This window comes from Lactuca saligna, chromosome 3, assembly GCF_052625555.1.
Source record: "Lactuca saligna cultivar CGN05327 chromosome 3, ASM5262555v1, whole genome shotgun sequence".
Taxonomy (NCBI): domain Eukaryota; kingdom Viridiplantae; phylum Streptophyta; class Magnoliopsida; order Asterales; family Asteraceae; genus Lactuca; species Lactuca saligna.
This window is the reverse complement of record NC_136419.1, coordinates 145,665,774-145,690,425: the sequence shown is the minus strand read 5'-3', so window position 1 is coordinate 145,690,425 and position 24,652 is coordinate 145,665,774. Positions and strand designations below refer to the sequence as shown.

Sequence of the window (24,652 nt, the reverse complement as noted above, 5' to 3'; positions counted from 1 at the left end):
CTACGGGTGCCAAATGTCATTTCTTACGGCGTCTTACATCGTCGTTTTACTATTAAATCGGTAGCAGGATACAGGCCGATCACATGTTACTTTAAATTTCATTTGGTTTAAGGTAGTTAGTACAGTAGTAGTCACTTATTATAAAACTACAGTACTTTATTATTTCCCCATTACATTCACTTCGTGAACATTCACACGATGCACGGTAATGTAAATACTATATTTTTGGTTAATGATAGTTAGATTTGGGAAAATACACACTCTTACAATAGACACAGTTAGATACTAGATGCCTTGGTAGAAGGCTACTTTCAGTAGGAAGCATAGGGTTTTCTAGGTTATTCAAAACTTTTACATACTCATACTTACAAATACAGTCTTATAAATACCTTCTTACAAATACATTATTACAAATACAGACACTAAAATACTTATGATCTCACCAACTTTAAAGCTGATACTCGCTTTCAAAATAACTTGTATCCTTAGGTCAACAGTAGACATTTGCCGATGCAAGGTTTAGAGAAGATGGAGCTCGTTCAAGACTCATCTTTCATTTTGATTCATACTTTAGTGTCTATTAAACATGTCAGAACACTTGTATTAAAAATTATATTATTAATGCAATGGATGATTTTGTTGCTTGTTTACTACTATTCATTGTTGTGATACTATACATGACGTCCTCCACCCCACAACGTTTCCGTCGTTCATGGTTTTGGGGTGTGACAGATTGGTATCGGAGCATTGTTTATAGTGAATTAGGTATATCAACCCATAAAAGATATACTAAATATAAATACAATGGGATTAAAAATAATATGACCAAGAGTATATACTTTTAAATAAGAAAATATTTAACAAAGTATATGTGTCTGCATCATACTGAAATCAATGTCACTAGGACATATAGTCAAAACTGGGAAGATATAGCCTGGTCAACTATATTATCCGAGGGTTGACTAGCATGTGCCTAAGGGTAGTTGTGAGGTTGCAACAAGTCTAAAATCTTACCAGCAATACCACAAAGAAAACAATAGAACATAAACCTAAAATACTATAGGGGTAATTGGTGTTACTATAAGTACTTTATACTTGAGAACTAAAAAGGATCTTCATTACTAAGTTAGCTGCTAAGTGGATACACTAAGGCTATATGTAACTAGGACGTTATAGACTTAGAATCTGTGAAAATTTTGCTTTACCCCTATTCTTTGTGAATTTGCAGTTAAGGTCACTTATTCGAAGGCCTATCCTATCTCGATTACATATAACTGGTATGCACTTCACAAATAGTGATGTAACTAATGAATATTTTATAAATAATTATTTAGATAGTTCATCTAATAATTATTTTCTTACCCCAATTCTCGCGTAGATACCATGGTTGGACTCCATCCCCACGGCAACCCGTACCTTCCGAACGAGGTCATTGCTGGATGGTTTGGAGAAGAACCAGAGAATAATCACCCGATCCCTTTGAATGATCACCATGATGAAGACCTTTCGGATGGTGCTAACTCCGAAACCGAAGTTGAGAACCTACCTCGGTAGCTCCCATTCCAAATCCTGACCCTCGTCTGGCTTTTCATGGCCCGATGCCTCCTTGGGTCGAATGTTTGGAAGCATGGAGTGAAGATCAAGATCAACCTATGTTGTTTAATGGAGACCGAAGCTTCTACAATGTAAATGAAGGGAGAACAGTAGACAGAGTTCTACCAATCCTTATCCGTAGAGTTGCCTAAATTGAAATTCAGGGCAGGACAGCTCTACGTCGTATCACAGAAGTTGACAGCAATTGAGGGAAGCATATCCTTCGCACCAACCACCTTGAACATGCTCGTGAGAGATCTGAGAGAGACCACAAAACCCTGCTACAAGCACTAGGTTAAACCCGAGCCGAAGTCATAGAACTCCGAGTACGTCAGAGGGTATACGAAAGCTACCTGCTTAATATGGAACGTCAACTAGCTGAACTAAGGGTTCACCGTAGGGGTGACCGTCGCCAGTAGGAGATACTTTACTTCCCTTATTTGTTTTTAAGAACCATGTTCATATCTATGTTCTGTGTACCACTTAGCTATGTGACTACCTTGTATTGTAAGTACTTTAGTTAGGTCTTTATGCTGTCAAATACTTTTCTACTCCAGATGTGATGTAAGACCTACTACAAGGTCAATTTTTCCCGAATTTATTACATCTTAAACATCGATGATATTGACAGTCGACTAACTCCTGAGTTATTCTTTGTTTAAATACTTTTATCATACCTTCATTTGAGTGTATCAGAAATTTGCTTTAGTCAAGTATTTGGACTATAGTAATTTAACTCTAGGATCATCTTCAAGCCTCTTTCAAAGGTTGGATCATATTATCCACCAACCATTAATACCTCGGCTTGAACGACAAAACGTCTTGAGACCATTCTACGAACTTACTTCTACTCTTTCTAGTACTGCATCATAGGGATGTAGGTCAAACCTTTGTGATCATACTTCCATTCCGTACTAGAACTGCATCACAAGGATGTAGGGCAAACCTTCGAGAACATACCCTTACTCTTTTCATGAACGATCGGACTACATCTAGGTTCAAACATACTAGCTCACGAACTCCTTTTCTTTTCGTGTAACAGAATCATGTCGTCATCCGGAAGTAGTCAACCGAACAACGAAACTCCTGCCTTTCCTATGGACGCTGCTACTTTCCAAGCTGCCGTGATGGCTGCCATGACAGCTGTCCTTGAAAACCACAGCACTATCAACGTAAACAAGACTGATAAAGGAATTGACAATTCCGATCGTAGTAACGATCCGAGGAATCAACAAATAGTAACAGTCGCCAACACCCAAAACAATAACTCAGAGTTCAAGAAACGAAAATGTCAAGCCCAAGTGGAACGCAAGCGATTTCAGAGGATTGCCATGCAAAGGCAACCAGTGGCAACCCCTACCATCACAACACCAGTCAAACGATATGAGGGAACACTCCCAAAGTGTGACCGGTGCAACTATCACCATACGAGAAATTACCGAGTAAAGCAATGCATCAATTGCAACCAGATATGGCACATTGCTCGTTTCTGCAGAACTACCTCCACCACTGGAGCTAGCCTAGTTTGCTATAGTTGTGGTGAGGCGGGGTACTATTACAGAAATTGCACAAAAGAGAAGATCAACGAAAGCAACCGTGTCCCCATAAGTCCTACTCGACACTTCACTTCCACCACCAATGTTGGTGCTATCCACGTATGTCACTAATGCGGCGAAATTAGGCACCTCAAGAAGGATTGTCCAATAGCAAAGAACTCGGGCACAGATGGGAAGATTCTCAGGATCACAGCTACAGGAGAAACTACGTCGGACCCTCGTTAGAGTATCTAAGGCGTTCGTTGTAACAGACTTATAAACTGTTTTAAATTAGTGCGACTCGAATCTTACCTTTTGCGGGATCCCGTCAGTTAAGGGACCCTCGTGCTGCGTATACTTGTCTTTTGTAGTATACCTTGTTCGCATAAATAGTCTTCTAGTAAGTCTAAGGTACTGTAACTCTATTGATGGTTGCACGATTGTGTTTTGTCTGTAACGCCTTGATATGTGCATATTTAGTGTGTATTAAGTATAGTTTTTTATTCATATATTAGCTAAATTATCGCATATTATGGACAAAAGGTACTTAAAATTGTTAAATTATGTTTTTCAGTCCAAAGATGAAGCTCTGAAGTAAAAGGAAGCAGGAGAAGCGGTTAGGAGCTCGAGAGTGGAATGAAGAAGAAAAACACTAAAAAAGGCTTCTACTCGTCGAGTCAGAGAGCCTACTCGACGAGTCCGGTCGAGGAATCAGAAGGATAATGATTCGGAATTCCAGATAGTTATCGCAATACGTGTTATGTGAGAGGGACTCGACGAGTCACTACTTGACTCGACGAGTCGGATCGCTTATTTAAAGATAACTCCACAGATTGAGAGGAAAAAATTTGGGGGAAGTTTCAGAAGTGTTTTGCTGCGATTAAGAAGCCAGAAGAACCCTAGAAGTCGACAAAGAAAGCTAGAATTCAATTCCTGAAGTAATTATGGCACAATTTCATCATTCTACTTATTCTTTTGTTTTGTCAATATGATTAAGCAACTTGAACTTGTTTGTTTGTTGTTATTTACTTTAATTATGAACTAAAATCTTTAGACTTCTGTTTGGGAATACAAAGTTGACAATATGGTTTGATTGGTTGGTAGGATTAATTCCAAGTTGGTGAATTTTTGTTATTTTAACTTGCTAAAGAACCTTGTGTATGAATAATAATTAATTTTCTGTTAATAGGGAGATAATTGATTAGCATGAACATCTATTGATTATCAACCTCATATAATATGTGACCACTATACTATATGTCTAGAATTAATGAATATAAAACTAGAATTAATAAGGAAATTGAGTAAATTCATGTGCAAGCTTGTAAGATGACCATCAAACAAGAGGTTAATTAAGAATAATAAATTAATTAGCTATTGCGAGTCTAACTTAACCCGAATAATTAATCTAGTAAATATAATTAAATTAAGCAATTGGCCACTGTTTGAGTTAGTTTATTTGCTAAGGATTAGGATAGTGAACATGAACCTAATCACTTGAATCGGTACCCAACAAAAGAATTAATCCATTGCACTATTACCTTGAAATCAACCATAGAGTTAACCGAGTTGAACTAAACAGAAGTTCCTTTCCAATTATTGAATCTGGTTAAATTGTTATTTTCTAGTCTTAATTTAGTTATAGTTAGTAAGTTTCTAGTCTTGTAAAACTAGAGAAAAACCCTTATTTCTTAATCAACTTAGATAGAATTAGTTTTTAATTTAATTTGTCGTTCCCTGTGTTCGATACCCTGCTTATTTAGCTATACCATAATTGATAGGTTCACTGCCTTTTGTGTTTTATTTGATAATTAAAGTAGGTTTAAAACTAAGTGAGTTTTACACACATCAAGTTTTTAGCGCCGTTGCCGGGGAACGGTTCTAAAATTAGCATTAAAATTCTAATTCAATCGATCCTTTGTGTAAGATTCATCTTACACAAAGTTAATTTCTGTTTAATTTCTGTTTATGTTTTTAGGTATTAAAAAAAAAAACATGATTTTAACTTGGACTCGCCGAGTGCATTCGCCCAGACTCGGCGAGTACAACGCTGAATCGGATTTAATCTTTTGTTCTTTTTTACGCGTTTTGTTTTGTTTTTTTTTTGTTTGCAGTTGTTCATGACCCAAGGATCTGATACGCCTCTGGTTCCCCCTCTTGAAGATCCGGAAACCGCATTAAGAAGAAACAAAGGCAAAACCATTGGAGAAACCGCTTCTTCAAAGAACTCACCACTCAAAAACCTCAAATCCGTTTTTAGCAAGAAAAGTAACAGCAAATCAGGAGCATCCAGTGCATCATTGACAATCGAAGACCCGATCCAAAAAGACACCAACTACGAGACCGAGGAAGAAAACGAGCCCACATACGAGCACACATCGAGTTTGAAGACGATTTAGCCACCGCCATGGCTAATATTGACGAAATCCCCATGGGGGAATGGAAGAAGAGGATGCGTGATAACACCAGCCCGGGACTTGTGCAACCTGCAATTCCCGCTACCGCTACTTTTGAACTAAAGGGCCATATTCTCGCTCAACTCAAGGAGATCCCTTTTCACGGGAGAGATCATGAAGACGCCTATAAGCACTTGGATGAAGTAAATGATGTGGCAGATTACTTCAATGTACCCAATGTGCCCCGCGAGATCCAGCTTCTTCGCATGCTTCCTGTCACATTTAAAGGAGCTGCAAAAGATTGGTTAAAGTCACTCCCTCCCGGATCGGTCACTACATGGGCCAAGATGAAAGAAGAGTTCATAGATCATTTTTGCCCACCTTCCAAGATAGCCAAGCTAAAGAAAGCCATTGCCAACTTCGAGCAACAACCCGGAGAATCTCTTTATGAAGCTTGGGAAAGATACAAGAGCCTACTTAGAAATTGCCCCCACCATGATCTTAATAGCCAACAAGAGGTCTCCATCTTTTATGATGGAGTTAATGTCACCACAAGGCAACTACTCGATTCACAAGGCCCGCTCACCCGAAAGCCACCTCCGGAAATAAAGGAATTAATTGAAGAATTCTCCAAGCACTCTAGAGAATACCACAATCCGAGGAATGAAGTGAGTCGTGGAGCAGTAAACTCGGTGAACGATGGCATGGCGGCGGTAATAGAAAAACTCGATAGCCTAGACCGAAGAATGACGAAAATGGATCAAACGATCCATGCTATTAGGGTAGGATGCGAAAATTGTGGCGGCCCCCATCTTACCAAGGATTGTGATCGAGATGAAAATGGAAATAAAAAGGCTCAAGTATTCTATTCCACTGGCGATAGATACGATGAAGACTGGAGGAAACCGAAGAAGGAATGGCTCCCATATGAAGAATATAAAAAGGCTAAGGAGGAGAAATACAAACAGAGGGAGAGGGGATTCTATCAAAAGGAAGAGCCGGTGACGGAAAAGAAGGCAAATTTAGAAGATATACTCACAAGGTTCATAACCGCGTCCGAGAAAAGACACAATGATCACAATGTAGCAATGCAAGAAACCAGAAACATGTTGAGGAATCAGCAAGCATCCATTCTCAACATTGAGAAACAGCTGGGACAGCTTGCACATCAAGTGAATGAAAGAAGACCGGGCCAACATCCGAGCAACACCGAGCCCAATCCAAGAATGGAGAACGTGAGCGTAATAACCTCCAGTAGTGAAGAAAAATTTACAGAAGCACTAAGGATCTCCAAGAAGAAGGAAGAAAAGGTAGAAGAATCGGAGCCAGCCAAACACAACCCGACTCGCCGAGTCACTCCTGTGGACTCGACGAGTCCATGCGAAATAGAGAAACCCATCAGTTCTTCGAAACCTTATAAGCCTCCACTGCCATACCCAACCAAAGCCATGCCTGCAGAAAAAGTGGAAGCATACAGAACCTTCATGAATCATGTTAACGCTCTACAAGTTAATGTGTCGTTTGTGGAAACAATACTTCAAACGCCTAAATACTTCAACTTGCTTAAGGGCCTTTTTGCTGCTAGGAAGGATTTGGCTGAAGTCGCAGAAGTATTGATGAGCGAGCTACCTAAAAAGAAGGGTGATCCAGGAAATATTGTGCTTCCGTGCCAATTTGGTAATAAGGTCATCACCCAAGCATTAGCTGACTCGGGGGCAAGCATCAATATGATGCCTTTGTCATTCTATAAGAAGTTGAATCTACCAGAACCAAAACCGGTGAATATGAAGATCCATTTGGCGGACAAGACAATAATCCATCCAAAAGGCGTTTGTGAAGATCTCCTTATAAAAGTTGGCAAGTTTATTTTCCCAGTAGACTTCGTGGTTGTTGATATGGAAGAAGACCCCGAAATTCCAATTATTTTGGGGAGATCCTTCTTGAACACCGCGTGTGCTTTAATTGATATAAGTGAGTCTACATTGACATTGAGAGTGGGTGATGAGGCTGTGACGTTTAAAGCTATTCCAGAAATCAAGCAACAAGAGGAAAAGATTGAAGAAGTCTCAATGATCCAATTGGATGATGAGATATTAGAAAAAGAGCTTGCACGTTTGATGAAAGAGGATCCAAGCAAGTTTGTGATACACTCTGAAGAAGAAGGAGATGTTAACAAGGACTTGGATGAATTAGAAAAGCTACTGGAAGGAGCCCACTCAGAAAAAACCCAAGAATCGATAGAATTCGTACCGACTCGCCGAGTCACTTTAATGGACTCGACGAGTCCAGTCGATTTGGGCAAACACTTGGCCGACTTAGATCTGTCTGTTACTAGTTCTTCACATACCTTGGATTTCAATAATATACAGGATTCCTTAGAAGAACAAACAGCAGAAAGAGGAAAGGAAAGGAGAGTTCAATACGTCGATGTAGCATGTCTTGATACGGTTCATTTCGAAGATGGGTTAAGCACTGGAAAGGACAAAGAGATAAAGGAAATGAGGGAGGAAGCTGATCGCCTATTCACTACTAAACCTAAAGCATGGACCATCATGAAATGTGAAGTTATTAAATTTAAAGAAAAGGAGGTTCAAGAGACGGTGAAAAAGAAGGGGGTAAAGAAGAAAAAGAGGAAAAGGGAAGCCCAAGCAGCTGAAGATGAGGAAATGAAAAGAAAAAGAGATGCATTAAAAAGGGCTTACAAGAAAAAGATCCACGCTTACAAGACCAAGTACAAATCACAAAAAGTTAGGCGTGCGTTCCGATGCTCGAAGATGACAAAACGTAGATGGGAAGGAGTCTAGCTAATGACTCCTCAAAAAGAAGCGCTTGGCGGGAGGCAACCCGTTATATAGAGTTTGCTTTCTTTTACTTTTTAGTTTTCTTTTTATTTTTATTTTCCCTTCGTTTTTTTTTCAATCTTAATCTTCCAAATCATCGGGCATGTCTGCTTGAGAGTGTGCATAGGCTAAGTGTGGGGTGAAATGATTTACAATAAATAACAAAATTTTGAAAATTATGCATTTTTTTTAAGCGACTCGCCGAGTCTGACCACGACTCGACGAGTCCACATGGATTTCAGAAAAAAAAAATTGACTTCGCGACCAGACTCGCCGAGTCTGATCACGACTCGATGAGTCGGTATTATTTACAGAAAAAAAAATATTTTGAAATTACTTTTACATTGGGTAAGTAGGGTTTTAACCCTAAGAATCAGTTTTCACAAACCACACTCGTCGGGTGCCGCTATTTTCATTCTCTCTCAAGCATTCATCATTCTTCTTCAAGTTTCTTTCAAATTTCTCAAGCCCAATCCAAAAAGGTAACAAATTTCTTCCTATTTTCTGTTAAGAGCATGATTATAAGGCCATCTATGGTAGCAATTGCATGAAAAACCCATTTTTGAGAAGTACTCTAGGGTTTTGATTTTTCATGAATTATGTTGTTTGAATGCTTATTTTGGCCTTAATACATCAATACTAAGTGGTGAGACAAAACCCTTGAAAGAATTTACAGGTTTTATGGTCCAATTTACAGCGACCCGTCGACCGACTCGTGCAGGTTGCGCGACTCGCCGAGTCGGGCCTAGACTCGACGAGTCCAGTCGAGTTACAGATAGAAGACAATTTTTAATTGTATTCTGTGTTTTCTGGGTTTTGTGTATTTGTTTTGCAGAAATCATGTTCAGAAGGGGATAAAGTTCTAGTGCCAACCAAGGGGAGTTTCCATGGCTAAACTTCCCGCAAATTGAGTCCGCTTCAACAATGAGGAAATGGAAGAAGAAGCTATCTGATATTAAGAAGAAGGAGGTGTATGTGCCAAACAGGATTGATTGGGAGTGGCTGCAAAGTGTTCGATATGAGGAGGAATTAGCTCCTTACCTTTTTAAGGAGTTCCAACATGAAGGCGAGACAATGGTCTGTGACAGGTGGAGCCGGGTCTTCCGTATACAAGAGCCGGTTTATTTAGAGCTTTGTTTGGAGTTTTTCTCCACGGTATCTTTTACCGGGGGAGTGGATGTGTATCACCCGGCAAGCTTTAGTTTTTGCCTTGGGGGCGAGTATCGTCAATGCTTGGTGGTGGATCTTGCCTGTCGACTAGGGATCTACGATCAGCCCTTGGTTGCAACAAACATCTTTCGGGCCTTTTTGGCACAAACTCATATGGTGTTCCCCGATGGAGTTACAAGCACGGGCTGGTGGAATACCATTGGAAATAAAGTTTACATCCCAAAGTCTGCACAGGAAGGGAGCATCCGATCGCCAACTCACCGCCTCATACACCGCCTTATTTCATCTACCATCAATCAAAGAAAAGATGATGACAAGGTTTCCAACCTTGACGTCTTCTATTTATGGAGCATAATAACACCCGGCGTCTTTTGCAACATTCCTTGGTGTTTAGCTTCATACCTCTCGAAGGGTGCGGTCAAAGATCGAAAAACCTCCCGTATTAATGGTGGAATGTTTGTCACCCGATTGGCTAACTCATTCGGGTTGATGAACCGCGGTGCATGGAACTTCATGACATTGATCCCTACACCTCCGTTCAATCCCATTCTTTTCCGACGAGCGAGGATAATTAAAGACTATGGTGGTGGCCATTATGTCATCCCGAATGATGACCCCGTTGTTGGTCCCGAAGCACCGGGAAGGAGGGTAAGATCACGAAGAGAGCGGGATGTGGAGGACGAGCCGCCAGTGATTCCGGTCGAGAATGAAGACGTACCAATGGATTGGTACAATGTGGAGATGAGGCGGATGCAGGATCAAATGGCGCGGGGGTTGAACTTTAGCAACCAATCCCATATTCGACTTTTTTACCACTTCAATATCCCACATATTGATGGTGGAAATTACCCATTTATTCCATCTTGGGATGAGGTGATTGGTGCGAGACGAAGTGGAGCCGGAGGAAGTGGAGCCGCGGATGATGAGGAGGACGAGGATTGATTTTTATTTTTAATCAAACAATTTTTATTTTTTGTTTTGTTTTTATTATTTTTATTTGGTGTGTATGACTTGTTTGAGATTTTATTTTGCTTAATGATTGTATGCTTTAGTTATTTTTCAGGATTGGATTAGGATTGCTTGCTTAGGAACCATTTAGAGTTATAGCGAATGGATGTTATCACGAGTGAAAGCGAGTCAAGGAAGCGGAACGTTAACGTCCAAGTGTCGAGTCCAGTCCTTAGGGGGTATGAGCAATTGAGTCCAAACGTGAGGAAGAGTTAGAGAAGTTTTTAGAGGCTGTCACAGTTGCAAAATACCAATTTTTTCCGTTTAGTGGCCAACTCGTCGAGTGCACTAAGCTGACTCGACGAGTCGCCTTGTATTTCCACATATTCTGAGAAGGCGCGCTGCTACTCAACGAGTCAACCATAAGACTCGACGAGTCGTTCATTTTTTATGCCGACGGACTGCGGATTTGATGCTGCTACTTGTACCACTTGCTCACTTATTCTTCCATATCCATTCTTGAAGATCTTACACCGATTTCCGCGTATTTGGAGCGACCCACACGAGACGAGACACCCAAGACATGGATGAGATGTTACCATGTCTAAAGTTGATTGAAGTTGGAGCTTAAATGAGAGTGATCAACCTATCCACTGCTATCCTAGGGGAGTTTGTTCCAATTCCCACTTTAGTTTCTTTTTATGTTTTTATGCATAATATGCAATGAGGGCATTGCATCACATAAGTGTGGGGTAGGGGGTTGGTTACATAATAGTCAATTTTAAAAATTTTGCAAACCAAAAGTATTATTTAGGACTTAATTAGAAAATTTTGGTAAAAAAAATTGGGATTTCATGTTAGGATTGTGTTGATAATTGCATGAAGACCCAAATGTTTAGTTGAGCTTATATACGTTCTAGTGCATTTGTGGCTTTCTTATTCCAGTGAAATCATGAGACAAAAACACGACCTTGCTCAGCCTGAGGGATGCAATATGTTTAGCAGCCTAAATCTGAAATGTATCTAGGAAAATTTTTATCATTAGCCAATAAAGGTTGAGATTGAGCGCCCCTGCTTAAGCATGTAGGGATTTTAGTGACAAAAGTGAGGTATACATGTAAAAAAAAAAAAAAAAAAAAAAAAAAAAAAAAAAAAAAAAAAAAGAGAGAGAGAGAGAGAATTACAAGAAAAGTTGTAAGAATTTTGGAGCAAATGAAGTGAAGATCTAAAGATCAAAATTCCAAGAAATCCAAAAAGTTGAAGATACCAAAAATCAATACAAGTTGGTGAATTCAAAGATCAAATTATCAAGAAAGTGAAGAATTCAAAAAGATCCATAGTGGTATCGAAAAGTTGTAATTCTAGAATATGTATGCTTGGGTTGCTCAATTAAAAATACCTTGAGGGTAAAGAGGTTTTCTGAGGATGGATTCGGAGGGTTGCATAAAATGAGCATTGTTCGGAAAAAGTGGGCGAATGTTTATGAGGATTGTGAGTATTTGGAGTATGGGGGGTTCTTTAGGAAAAATTGTAGACACAAATGCATGCGTTGCGGTCTTGGCATAATGGTTGGGTTAGATTGGAGTTGTCATACATAATTCTAATGTGTTAAAATTCAGTTTTGCTTGGGGGCAAGCAAAAGTCAAGTGTGGGGTATTTTGATATGTGCATATTTAGTGTGTATTAAGTATAGTTTTTTATTCATATATTAGCTAAATTATCGCATATTATGGACAAAAGGTACTTAAAAGTGTTAAATTATGTTTTTCAGTCCAAAGATGAAGCTCGGAAGCAAAAGGAAGCAGGAGAAGCGGTTAGGAGCTCGAGAGTGGAATGAAGAAGAAAAACACTAAAAAAGGCTTCTACTCGTCGAGTCAGAGAGCCTACTCAACGAGTCCGGTCGAGGAATCAGAAGGATAATGATTCGGAATTCTAGATAGTTATCGCAATACGTGTTATGTGAGAGGGACTCGACGAGTCACCACTTGACTCGACGAGTCGGATTGCTTATTTAAAGATAACTCCACAGATCGAGAGGAAAAAATTTGGGGGAAGTTTCAGAAGTGTTTTGTTGCGATTAAGAAGCCAAAAGAACCCTAGAAGTCAACAAAGAAAGCTAGAATTCAATTCCGGAAGTAATTAAGGCACAATTTCATCATTCTACTTATTCTTTTGTTTTGTCAATATAATTAAGCAACTTGAACTTGTTTGTTTGCTGTTATTTACTTTAATTATGAACTAAAATCTTTAGACTTCTGTTTGGGAATACAAAGTTGACAATATGGTTTGATTGGTTGATAGGATTAATTCCAAGTTGGTGAATTTTTGTTATTTTAGCTTGCTAAAGAACCTTGTGTATGAATAATAATTAATTTTCTGTTAATATGAAGATAATTGATTAGCATGAACATCTATTGATTATCAACCTCATATAATATGTGACCACTATACTATATGTCTAGAATTAATGAATATAAAACTAGAATTAATAAGGAAATTGAGTAAATTCATGTGCAAGCTTGTAAGATGACCATCAAACAAGAGGTTAATTAAGAATAATAAATTAATTAGCTATTGCGAGTCTAACTTAACCCGAATAATTAATCTAGTAAATATAATTAAATTAAGCAATTGGCCATTGTTTGAGTTAGTTTATTTGCTAAGGATTAGGATAGTGAACATGAACCTAATCACTTGAATCGGTAACCAACGAAAGAATTAATCCATTGCACTATTACCTTGAAATCAACCATAGAGTTAACCGAGTTGAACTAAACAGAAGTTCCTTTCCAATTATTGAATCTAGTTAAATTGTTATTTTCTAGTCTTAATTTAGTTATAGTTAGTAAGTTTCTAGTCTTGTAAAACTAGAGAAAAACCCTTATTTCTTAATCAACTTAGATAGAATTAGTTTTTAATTTAATTTGCCGTTCCCTGTGTTCGATACCCTGCTTATTTAGCTATACCACAATTGATAGGTTCACTGGCTTTTGTGTGTTATTTGATAATTAAAGTAGGTTTAAAACTAAGTGAGTTTTACACACATCACGCCTTATGTTCAAATCTAATGTCTTTAGTTCCCATATGATTCCGACATTATCAGACAACTAGATTCAATTTGATCCATACAATACCAGTTTCGTGCGTACATCTCTTTCTCCGAAATTGCCTTTCCAGCGAAGCCGTCATACCAGGTCACAGAAGTACTCATGCATAGAGTACCTCATGTTTCTTAGCACTTCCGAAGAAATCTCCACAAACCTCCCCGAAGTACCACTCGTACAGTACGTCAAGTTCAATCCAAGGATCCATACAGTTGATCTATCGTTGAAGAATGTATATGTAGGGGTGATATATAATCAAGGTTCTACAAGTTTAGAATTAATTATTCCACTTTAACTTCTTTTCCCCATTGGGATGTGAACGTAAAGAAGAATCATTTATTCGACTATTTTTTCAATCTTAATTATATACGACTCGTATACACGAGATTGTGATCGTTGAACCATGTATGAATTTTAATATGAACTTCAGGATGGAGACTGCCCAAGACTACGAGTAATCGCATCATCAGGTGAACAAACTTAGAACCCAGTACGACTCTTGAAACCAGATCGCCATACCGTCTAAACACCTACTGAAATATAAGAACGATCCGAACAACTTAGCGAACTACCCAACAGTAGAATTATAGGACCAGACTTCTCACCTGGAGGGCTCCAGTCTTATTCTTCCAGAGGTATACGGATTATATCTTATGTACCTCAACTATCGGGGACTTGTCAAGATTTCAGTTGGAAATAATTATCTTTTCCTGGCATGAATGTGTGGGCTAAGCAAACGCAAGGAACGATTTACCTTTCAGAAATGGATTGAGATCCGATTATCAGCAGTTTCGAGTGTTACAGAAGGCTGTCCCGAAGACTACCTTCCGAACTCGATGCGGACACTTCGAGTCCGTAGTGATACCCCTCGGATAGGACCAATATGCCCATAGTATTCATGAGCTTAATGGGTAGGGTACGCCATTCTTAGTTGGATTAGTTCATCATTCTCCTTGTAAATGACTTCCTTATCTACCCTCGTAGTAAGAAGGAAATCATAAAGAACACCTACAACAAACCATGGAACCAATATGATCAGAGAAGCGTTATGCAAAGTTCTCTAAATACGATTTTTGGAATTGAAGAGTCAAAATTTCCTAAGACACACTATTAGTGATGTGGAAATTCTTGAGGACCCTTGCAATTTATCAAAACCGTTGAGAATTTGTCAGCACTGAGGATGCCGTCGGGAATTCGTCAAATTTTAGGTCTTGCAGACCTACTATAGTAGTCCATTTAGAACTCCTCGCAAATTACGGAACTTCTTACGACTTTAACCTAGGAGGGAGTGGCCCTTGACTGGGAACAAAAGCAAGAGAGAGAAACCCTTGGACTCCAGGTGAGAGACCAAATTCATTTGGAAGTCTCACTCTGTGAATGGCTTGATACGCTTCGGAAAATGTGGAAAGCTAAATCCAAGGTATATTGGGCCTTTCGAGATTCTTGCAAGAATCTGCCTTGTAACTCACAAACCCAACCTACACCGCAAGCTCTGTAATGTACATTTTACCCTTCATGTCTCGAACTTGAAAACATACCTTTTTGTCAGGACTCTCGTAATCACACTCGACGAGATCGAGATCAACGAGAGCCTCAACTTCGTGGAAGAACCAGTATATATCATGGACCGAGAGGTCAAGCAAACGAAACAAATTCGTATCCCGATTGTGAAGGTTCGTTGGAACGCCAAGCGAGGACCGAAATTCACATGGGAGTGTGAGGATCAAATGAAACTGAAATATCCTCATCGATTCTCTTAGTTATCTGTAACTACTTTATTTGCTTAGACTTTAATTTCGGGACGAAATTTCCTTTAACGGGGGATGATGTGACAACCCGAAATTTTTGTTCGGTCAAACCCTAAAGTCAATCACTTCAAATTATAAGTCAAGTTCATTTTTATTTGTTGTTAGAAAATTTAAAGTTCGTTTGATTATTTTTATAATTATTCTTCAAACGAACAGGTGAAAGGAAGTGTCGTCTCGAGTCTTTAAATTCCAAAACCGCAAGTACCACGTAGTTAGGAAATTCAAGGCCAAACTTGTATGTTTGGGTCGTAAATCCTTCCAAAACCGTAAACTCATGCCTTAAGCATGAGTTTACTCCCCAAAACACCTCACTTCTTACTTGCAATCTCAAGAGCAAACTCCAAACACTCTCAACTACCATCCCGTCTTTCACCCGATTTCTCGAAAACATAATGTAGCACCTGGTTCCTGGTATGTAAATCTTATTTGAGTATTTTCCATTTTTAGCCTTGGACTCGGCGAGTCATAGGTCCGACTCACCGAGTAGGGACGAGACCCAGGACACGTTTAAGTTGGCGACTCGGCGAGTCCATATCCTGGACTCGGCGAGTCACCATTGTTGGATGAAACCCTAAGTTTCAGGGGTTTGCACCCTATTTAAACCTCATATCCACCCCTTGCCAGCCCCCATTCACCCCCAGAGCTCCCAACCCTCGTTCTAAGCTTGTTCCTTGAGAGTTTGAGGCTATTGTGTGTGTTCTTGAAGGCTTTGAGGCAAGAAGGGGAAGAAGATCAAGAGGAAGGAGAGCCATCCAAGCATCATTATGTTTTTCAGCAGTTTCATTGAGGTATATCCCATGTTCCCCCTGTTTCTATACTTAAGGTTTCATTTAAGACATTCTTGAGCCATTCCCCAAGCTAGTATGTGCATAATGTTTCGTAATAAGTTGATTGGCCTCTAGATCTAGGCAAGATTGAGCTCCAGGAGCTCAGATCTGTTAGCTTTATGGACCCATGTGGCTTGTTCATCCTAGATCTACCCTTTTGAGGCATTTTGAACCCTAAAATCCATATTGGTGAATATCTACACGTAAAGTTGGAAACTTTACGTGTGATTCATGTCTTAGAAGCCAAGATCTATGAATGGCATGGACTGAAATCGAACAAATCGGTGTATTTAATGGATGCATGGCGATGACTCGGCGAGTCGTTCATGTGACTCGGCGAGTCTGCTCGCGAGTCACCGAATGTGTCCCTTTATGTTGTATCGAGTTTGAGCAGTGAGTCACAGGGTGTGACTCGGTGAGTTGGAAGCTGAACTCACCCATGGTAGGACTCGGCGAGCCATGGCCTGGCTCGGCGAGTCCAAGGCAATCTTCATAGATCAAGAATAGACTCGGCGAGTTGTTCATACAACTCGGCGAGTCTAAGCATGAGTGTTCATCGATGAAGATGAACTCAACGAGTTGTTCATACAACTCGGCGAGTAGGACGAAGAACTTCAATGTCAGTTTAGAAGAAGAACTCGTCGAGTCATAGCCTAACTCGACGAGTAGAATCAGGGACTCAGGACAATCGTCTGGATAGGGACTCGGCGAGTTGGAGAGCCAACTCGGCGAGTCGGGTCAACTGAAAGTTGACTCTGACTTTGACTTAGGGCTAGACCAGGGGTAAAATGGTCATTTTACCCAAAGGACAGTTAGCAGTGTGTGATTGAGTATGTTGTGGGAATTGCAGTCGGAGGATTTCCGGAGCAGCAGCAGTCTGTCAGTTCCCGATCAGTTCAGCAGCTACTTTGAGGTGAGTTACCTTCCAGTAGCGGTGGGTCTAAGGCCACAATGTCGGCCCACAAGTAGGAGATGTGTGATTAGATGATTGTCTTTGTGATATTCATCTAGGGTTGCTACTACTGTGTTATGTTATGTGTTAGTGACAGTAGGGGGAGATATTCCCCCAGAATACCGGTCGATAGGGCCGAAGGGGCGGTTATGCCCAGCCATGCTAGATAGACTATGTGATATATGTGTTATGTGGTAGTAGTAGGGGGTGAAATAGTCCCCAGTATCCGGTCGAAAGGACCGAAGGAGAGGCCAACACCCAGATATGCTAGGCAGTATCCGGTCGAAAGGACCGAAGGGGAGGCCAGCACCCAGATATGCTAGGCAGTATCCGGTCGAAAGGACCGAAGGGGAGGCCAGCACCCAGATATGCTAGGCAGTATCCGGTCGAGAGGACCGAAGGGGTAGGTCGGGCACCCAGATATGCCTGACAAATTTACGTATGTTATGTGATTATGTGGTATGTGGTACAGTGGGGGAACTCACTAAGCTTTGTTCTTACGTTTTACAGTTTTGTTTTCAGGTACCTCTTCTTCGAAGGGGAAGGAGCTGGCGCGGTAGCGGCACATCATGCACACACTCTGGTTTCCGCATTTACGAGATTCACTGGGATTTGTACTCTGATATTTTGAGGGGTTGTATGGTTTGGCTTTTTAAACATGGTTTACGTTGTGTTGTGGTGTGATCAAACAATGTTTTCTAAAGTAATGTTTTAAAACGAAATTTTCGGACGTGAAAATTGGGGTGTTACACATAAGTACTTCTTGGCTTGATTTTTTGTTATATCATAACATCTAGTGATTATACATCATTTCATCCATTCAGTTGTTGATTTTCATTAGATCTTCAAAACACCAAGAACACACACTAGTGTTCTTGGACCTTAAACACCCAATCGAGCTCCGATCTTGTAAGTGAACTTGCTATAGCTTCTTGTATGCTTAGTATGACCCTTATAACACTTGAAAATCATCAAGAAACCATAGAACCAAGGATTTTACGGCCAAGGCGGTAAATTGGACCTTATCTCCTTCCTATGCCTTGGATGCCAACCTTGATCCTTCCTATAAGTGTTTAAGACCTTCAACAACAATCAAAACATGTCCCTAAGAGAGTTTACAACCATGAACACATAAGAATATGGTCATTTGGCTGTAAACTCCACAAGGTGGTCTTATTATGCCCCTCATGCTTTCCTAACGCTTAGACTTTATCATTTGATGCCCAATCATGACTTGTAAGACCTCAAAACACAATTTGGCACTTAGTACCATGATTTTATGGCCCTAAACTCATGGAGAAATGGTCATAGGCAGCAAACTCCATAAGGGGGTGGTTCATGGGCCATAAACTCCAATGATATGTCATACAACCCTTAGGTGCAACCCTTTGGTACCTATAACACTTGAATCAAAGTGTTTCCATGACCTAGGGTGTCTTAACTTGATTAATTAGTTATTAATTGAATAATCAAATTACACATATGTTTATTATATGATAACTACGACCATTGTGTGTGTTCAAGTCCTCACTTGACACCTAGCACCTTGTCCGATACTTCCGAACAAACCACTCACTGCAGGTTAGTTGGTACCCCTTAATTAACCTTTTTAAATGTTTTTAAATGTTTTTAAATGTTTTTAAATGCTTTATGGGTGGGATACAAGTTGAATCATGCTAATTATTATATCAATCACATGTGATTAATAACTAGCATGCAAATAGATTTACTACACTTTTAGCGGTTTTACCAAACAGATTACTTCAAATGACTTTCCAAAACATTTTTGCTAGTTTACAACTCTTTATCAAACTGTCTTACCTACTGAATGTTTCTTTTCAAAACTCTGTTACAATTGTGTTTCCAAAACAAAGGATTCATTATACTTGAAACTGTTCTTATCAAATAAACTGTTTTCAAACTGACATCAAGTCACCTTTTCTTAGTTCTTAAACTCTTCAAAGGTTTTACAAAACTTCTTTTATACTTTTATATTGTCAGTTGCATGCCTAGATATGTATAGTTACATAAGTAATGCTTGAAGGACTTAGGAAGGCTAACCCGCCTTCTTTCCTTTTCCCCGTTGGGATGTGGTCTAGTAGGGTATCGGGTATCCGTCCGAAGGTCGTTTAACTATTAGTCATAAAGGTTCTTCCAGTCAATTCAACACCCTTGGGTAGCAAGGGTATACTTCCATGTTCATACGTACAAGTTATATTACTAGTAAGGTACAATAGGCGTAGTTTAGGGTTTTACTAATACTAATACTAGAACAATGAATCATACATAGAGTCAATTCATTCATGAGTCAATACTTGCTAGATAGAGAGAACACACAATACAGCTAGTACACACAGAACATTACAATACTTACTGTATAGAGAGAACACACAATACAGCTAGTACACACACAACATTACAATACTTGCTAGATAGAGAAAACACACAATACACCTAGTACACACAATAAATTACAATACTATACAGAGAGAACATATAGGCTAGATAGAGGGAGAACATACAATATAGCTAGCATACATTACATATACATTACATTCAGTTATGTGAGCCATTAAATGGGTCGTGACACTACCTGTCATGACCATTTTTGTATCCAGAATCTCCTTAATTGGGGAGCGTATGAGTTTGCGTATAGATCTATACTGGATTGACTATCCTACACCTTGGTGCTCGCTACAGTGGGACTTGCAAGTCTACGGGTGCCAAATGTCATTTCTTACGGCATCTTACATCGTCATTTACTATTGAGTCGGTAGCAGGATACAGGCCGATCACATGTTACTTTAAATTTCACACGATGCACGGTAATGTAAATACTATATTTTTGGTTAATGATAGTTAGATTTGGGAAAATACACACTCTTACAATAGACACAGTTAGATACTAGATGCCTTGGTAGAAGGCTACTTTCAGTAAGAAACATAGGGTTTTCTAGGTTATTCAAAACTTTTACATACTCATACTTACAAATACAGTCTTACAAATACATTCTTACAAATACAGACACTAAAATACTTATGATCTCACTAGCTTTAAAGCTGATACTCGCTTTAAAAATAACCTGTATCCTCAGGTCAACAGTAGACAGGTACCGATGCAAGGTTTAGAGAAGATGGAGCTCGTTCAAGACTCATCTTTCATTTTGATTCATACTTTAGTGTCTATTAAACATGTCAGAACACTTGTATTAAAAATTATATTATTAATGCAATGGATGATGTTGTTGCTTGTTTACTACTATTCATTGTTGTGATATTGTACATGACGTCCTCCGCCTCAGAACGTTTCCGCCGTTCATGGTTTTGGGGTGTGGCAGATTGGGGTGTGACAGTTAGAAATATCATTGTTTATTATTTTTGGAGTCGGGGCCAAAGCTATCCTTAGGCTGACTAATATCTGATAGTGAATTAATGGTCATTTATTTTTCATTCGGTTCTAATTCCTGATAGATGATATAATGGCCATTCATTGTCATTCAACATATAATACAAACAATGATTTTCATTTACTAATTACTCTATACCACACTTAATAAAAAAAGACAATCATGTCATTCACAACCTAACATCTATGTGTGTTGAATGCTGATATCTTTTCATGTCTGGTAGAATCAAAGTCTCAAGATAAGGAATCCTAGATAAGTTGCATATGTCAAATAGATTGTATGAGTCTTTTAGATTTAGAATTTTCAGTTATTGAACAACCTATTACAAAAGTACATGATTTATGTAGCACTAGATGTCTGCATGAAGACAATTAATAACTAAGAGGCTACCAGGATAAGCCACAAAAGAGGATACCGAATGCCTTACCAAGGGAACTTCAAATACTTCCAAATTGCTATAGCTCATATCTACACCCACCATGTTTTCAATGGATAAGTTAGAGGGTATAGTTTTTAGATAGAAGCCAAACCAACATAGCTATCTTAAATCTTCTGAAAGATTCGCGTAGGACCCGTCAAGATACACAAAATTTAAGTGGAGCAATTTTAATTTATCCATATTAAATTCAATTTTTATTGGAATGTAAGCTATCTCAATTTCTCTGGAGGGAAAGTTTAATCAAATCATTCGTGAATATACCTATGTTTCAGCAACCATATGATTGTATGCCACCTTCAAGTTGCTTGTTCTTACAAAATGATCTGTTTATTGGAATGGAAGCTATCCTGGTGATCTGGTTTTATATTTGTATCAATTTACCATTGAAATAGAAATATGAATAATGAATTACTTCTTTGTTTATTTTTCTATCTATTTTGAATAATAATTTAACTGACCATTTTTTATGATCCTTTTAAATAGTTGGAGTTACAGTATTAAGTTTGAAATCTTTCAGAGAGAATTGGAGTTCTCGTAATCAAACAACAAACAATGATGGAATACCTGATCCTACTGGAGAAATATATTGGCATTTCAAGTATGTTTTGGAAACAATCTCCTTTATTCTACAATTTCATACCATGTTTTGTTAGTTGTAGGAACGGAATCAATTTTCATGTAATATGTAAAGATAAATATATAAATTTAACTTTATTCTTTACGTTATTTACAAAATTAGAAAAGGTTTATTAAACCCAAAAGTTTTGATAAAAATAGCATTATTTTCGATTTAAAACAAAATTAAAATAAGACTAAGTTATAGATATAACATAGAAATTATATATGATTCACATATAAATCACAAGAGAATCACATATGAATTACATATTATTCGCAAGTAAAGCACAAGTGAAATATGCATATATATACCCCTAAAATGTTGATTTTTTGGTTAAAGAAATTATTCATTATTTTTTTAAAAATATTGTTTTTTCAAAAAAATTACAGTTTTGTTTTTAATATATATATATATATATATATATATATATATATATATATATATATATATATATATATATATATATTCAATTTTTTTTTAAAAAAAATCACGTTTTGTTAAAAAAATTAAAAAAATCTGTATTAGAAAAAAAGAGAGAAAATCATTATTTTTATAAAATAATCTATTAATTTGATTTATAATGGTAATTTTTAGACATTTTTAATAATTTTCCAATAACACAAATAATTACATTAATTGGTTGGTAAGATGATAATCATACCCTTAATAAGTTGATTTTGATCTAATGTTCATCTTTTGTTCTCGGGTTCTCGGGAAACTATGATAATCATACTCTTAATAAGTTAATTTAAGACCATACTAATTTTGTAAAGCTGTAAGACCAAATCTAAAAATAATTTTAAAATGCAAAATAAAAATAAAAATCCAAAAATTCTTTTTTTTTTTAATTATTATTTTCGTCACTTTAATTCCCTAAGAAAATTTAAAAATAAATAAGTAAAAACAAATTACCGTTTTTTTCAAAAATACGTGGAATATTTTAATGAAATATTACATTGTAAATATTGTAATGTGATTTTTAGAATCGTAGAATATTCTACTAGATTTATTACTAGAATATGTAAAAAAATATATATTTTTGGTATTTTTTTAATTTTATTTTTGGAAAATATGAATGACAAAAATAGTATTTGAAAAAAAAAAAATTGAAAATTTTCAATTATTTTGCATTTTAAAAATATTTTTTTATCTACAAAATGAGTGGCTAAGATTGCGTTTCACGGTCTCACAAAATTAGACCGTATCATATTAACCTAACCTTATATATATATATATATATATATATATATATATATATATATATATATATATATATATATATATATATATATATATATATATATATAAGAGAGAGAGAGAGAGAGAGAGAGAGAGAGAGAGGGTTATATGGGAAAAAAACCCTTAAAATCATCAAACTGCATAGAAAAAATACTTAGAGATCACAAATCTTTGTTTTGACTTTATACTTTTAAAAATCGCAGCTTTTTTTATAAATTCGCTAAAAAAAAATAAAAAATCCTTTATTTATTTATTTATTTATTGTCTTTTTTTTCAAAAAACTTTTCACCAAAATTATATAAAAGGTTGTGATTTTTAAGAATATAAAATCACAAAAAGATTTGTGATTCTAAGTATTTTTTTATGCATTTTTATGATATTTAGGGTTATTTTTAGGGTTTTTTGTTTTCTATAGACCTAAACGTATATATATATATATATATATATATATATATATATATATATATATATATATATATATATATATATATATATATATATATATATATATATATATATATATATAGGGTTAGGTTCATTTGAGACCACCTATATTTTGTGAAACCGTGAGATGTATTTTTTATTATTTTTTTATTTTTTAAAATTTTTTTTTAGTTAATTCATGTTCTTAAAATAATATTTAAAAAAAGAATTTTTTGATTTTTCATTTATTTTGCATTTTAAAATTATTTTTAGAATATGTACAGCGTAATATTCTATTTACAATATTTCACGTATTTTTCAATTAAAATATAATTTTTTTTTATTTTTTTTAGTTAATTCAAGTTCCGAGAATAATATTTAAAAAAAGAATTTTTAGATTTTTCCATTTATTTTGCATTTTAAAATTATTTTTTAGAATATGTCAGTGTAATATTCTATTTAGAATATTTCACGTATTTTTCAAAAAAAAAAAAAACGGAACTTTTTTTATTTTTTTTTAATTTTTTTTTTATATTTTTTTATATTTTTTTTAGTTAATTCAAGTTCCGAAAATAATATTTAAAAAAAGAATTTTTGGATTTTTCCATTTATTTAGCATTTTAAAATTATTTTTAGATTTGGTCTCACGGTCTCACAAAATTAGAATGGTCTCAAATGAACCTGAACATATATATATATATATATATATATATATATATATATATATATATATATATATATATATATATATAAATGAAGCATTTTTTCATTCCCCATATTCATTTGAAACTCCCATGTATTTTTCCTTTCACCACATTAATTTGAAACTCTCATGACTTTTTAATTTCTTTCTAATAATGATTATAAGTTGGTTAATAAAATTAAATAAATATCAAACATAAATTGTAATTATATATATATATATATATATATATATATATATATATATATATTCAATTTTTTTTAAAAAAATCACGTTTTCTTAAAAAAATTAAAAAATATGTATTTAAAAAAAAAGAGAGAAAATCATTATTTTTATAAAATAATCTACTAATTTGATTTATAATGGTAATTTTTTGATATTTTTAATAATATTTCCAATAAGACAAATAATTACATTAATTGGTTGGTAAGGTGACAATCATACCCTTAATGAGTTGATTTTTATCTAACGTTCAGCTTTTGTTCTCGGGTTCTCGGAAAACTGAGTTCTCAACGGATCTAACCCCTATATATATATATATATATATATATATATATATATATATATATATATATATATATATATATATATATATATATATATATATATGTTTAAGTTAATTTGAAACTATGTTAATTTTGTAAGGCTG

At 36.5% G+C, this 24,652-nt stretch overlaps 1 long non-coding RNA gene across 1 annotated transcript; it reads left to right on the top strand.

Moving 5' to 3' along the window:
- The first annotated feature begins 21,229 nt into the window (after positions 1-21,229).
- On the top strand, positions 21,230-21,740 carry LOC145033981 (uncharacterized). The gene is made up of 2 exons (XR_013677810.1): positions 21,230-21,369; positions 21,503-21,740. It is a non-coding gene; the product is annotated as an uncharacterized LOC145033981 (long non-coding RNA).
- Positions 21,741-24,652: the final 2,912 nt, after the last annotated feature.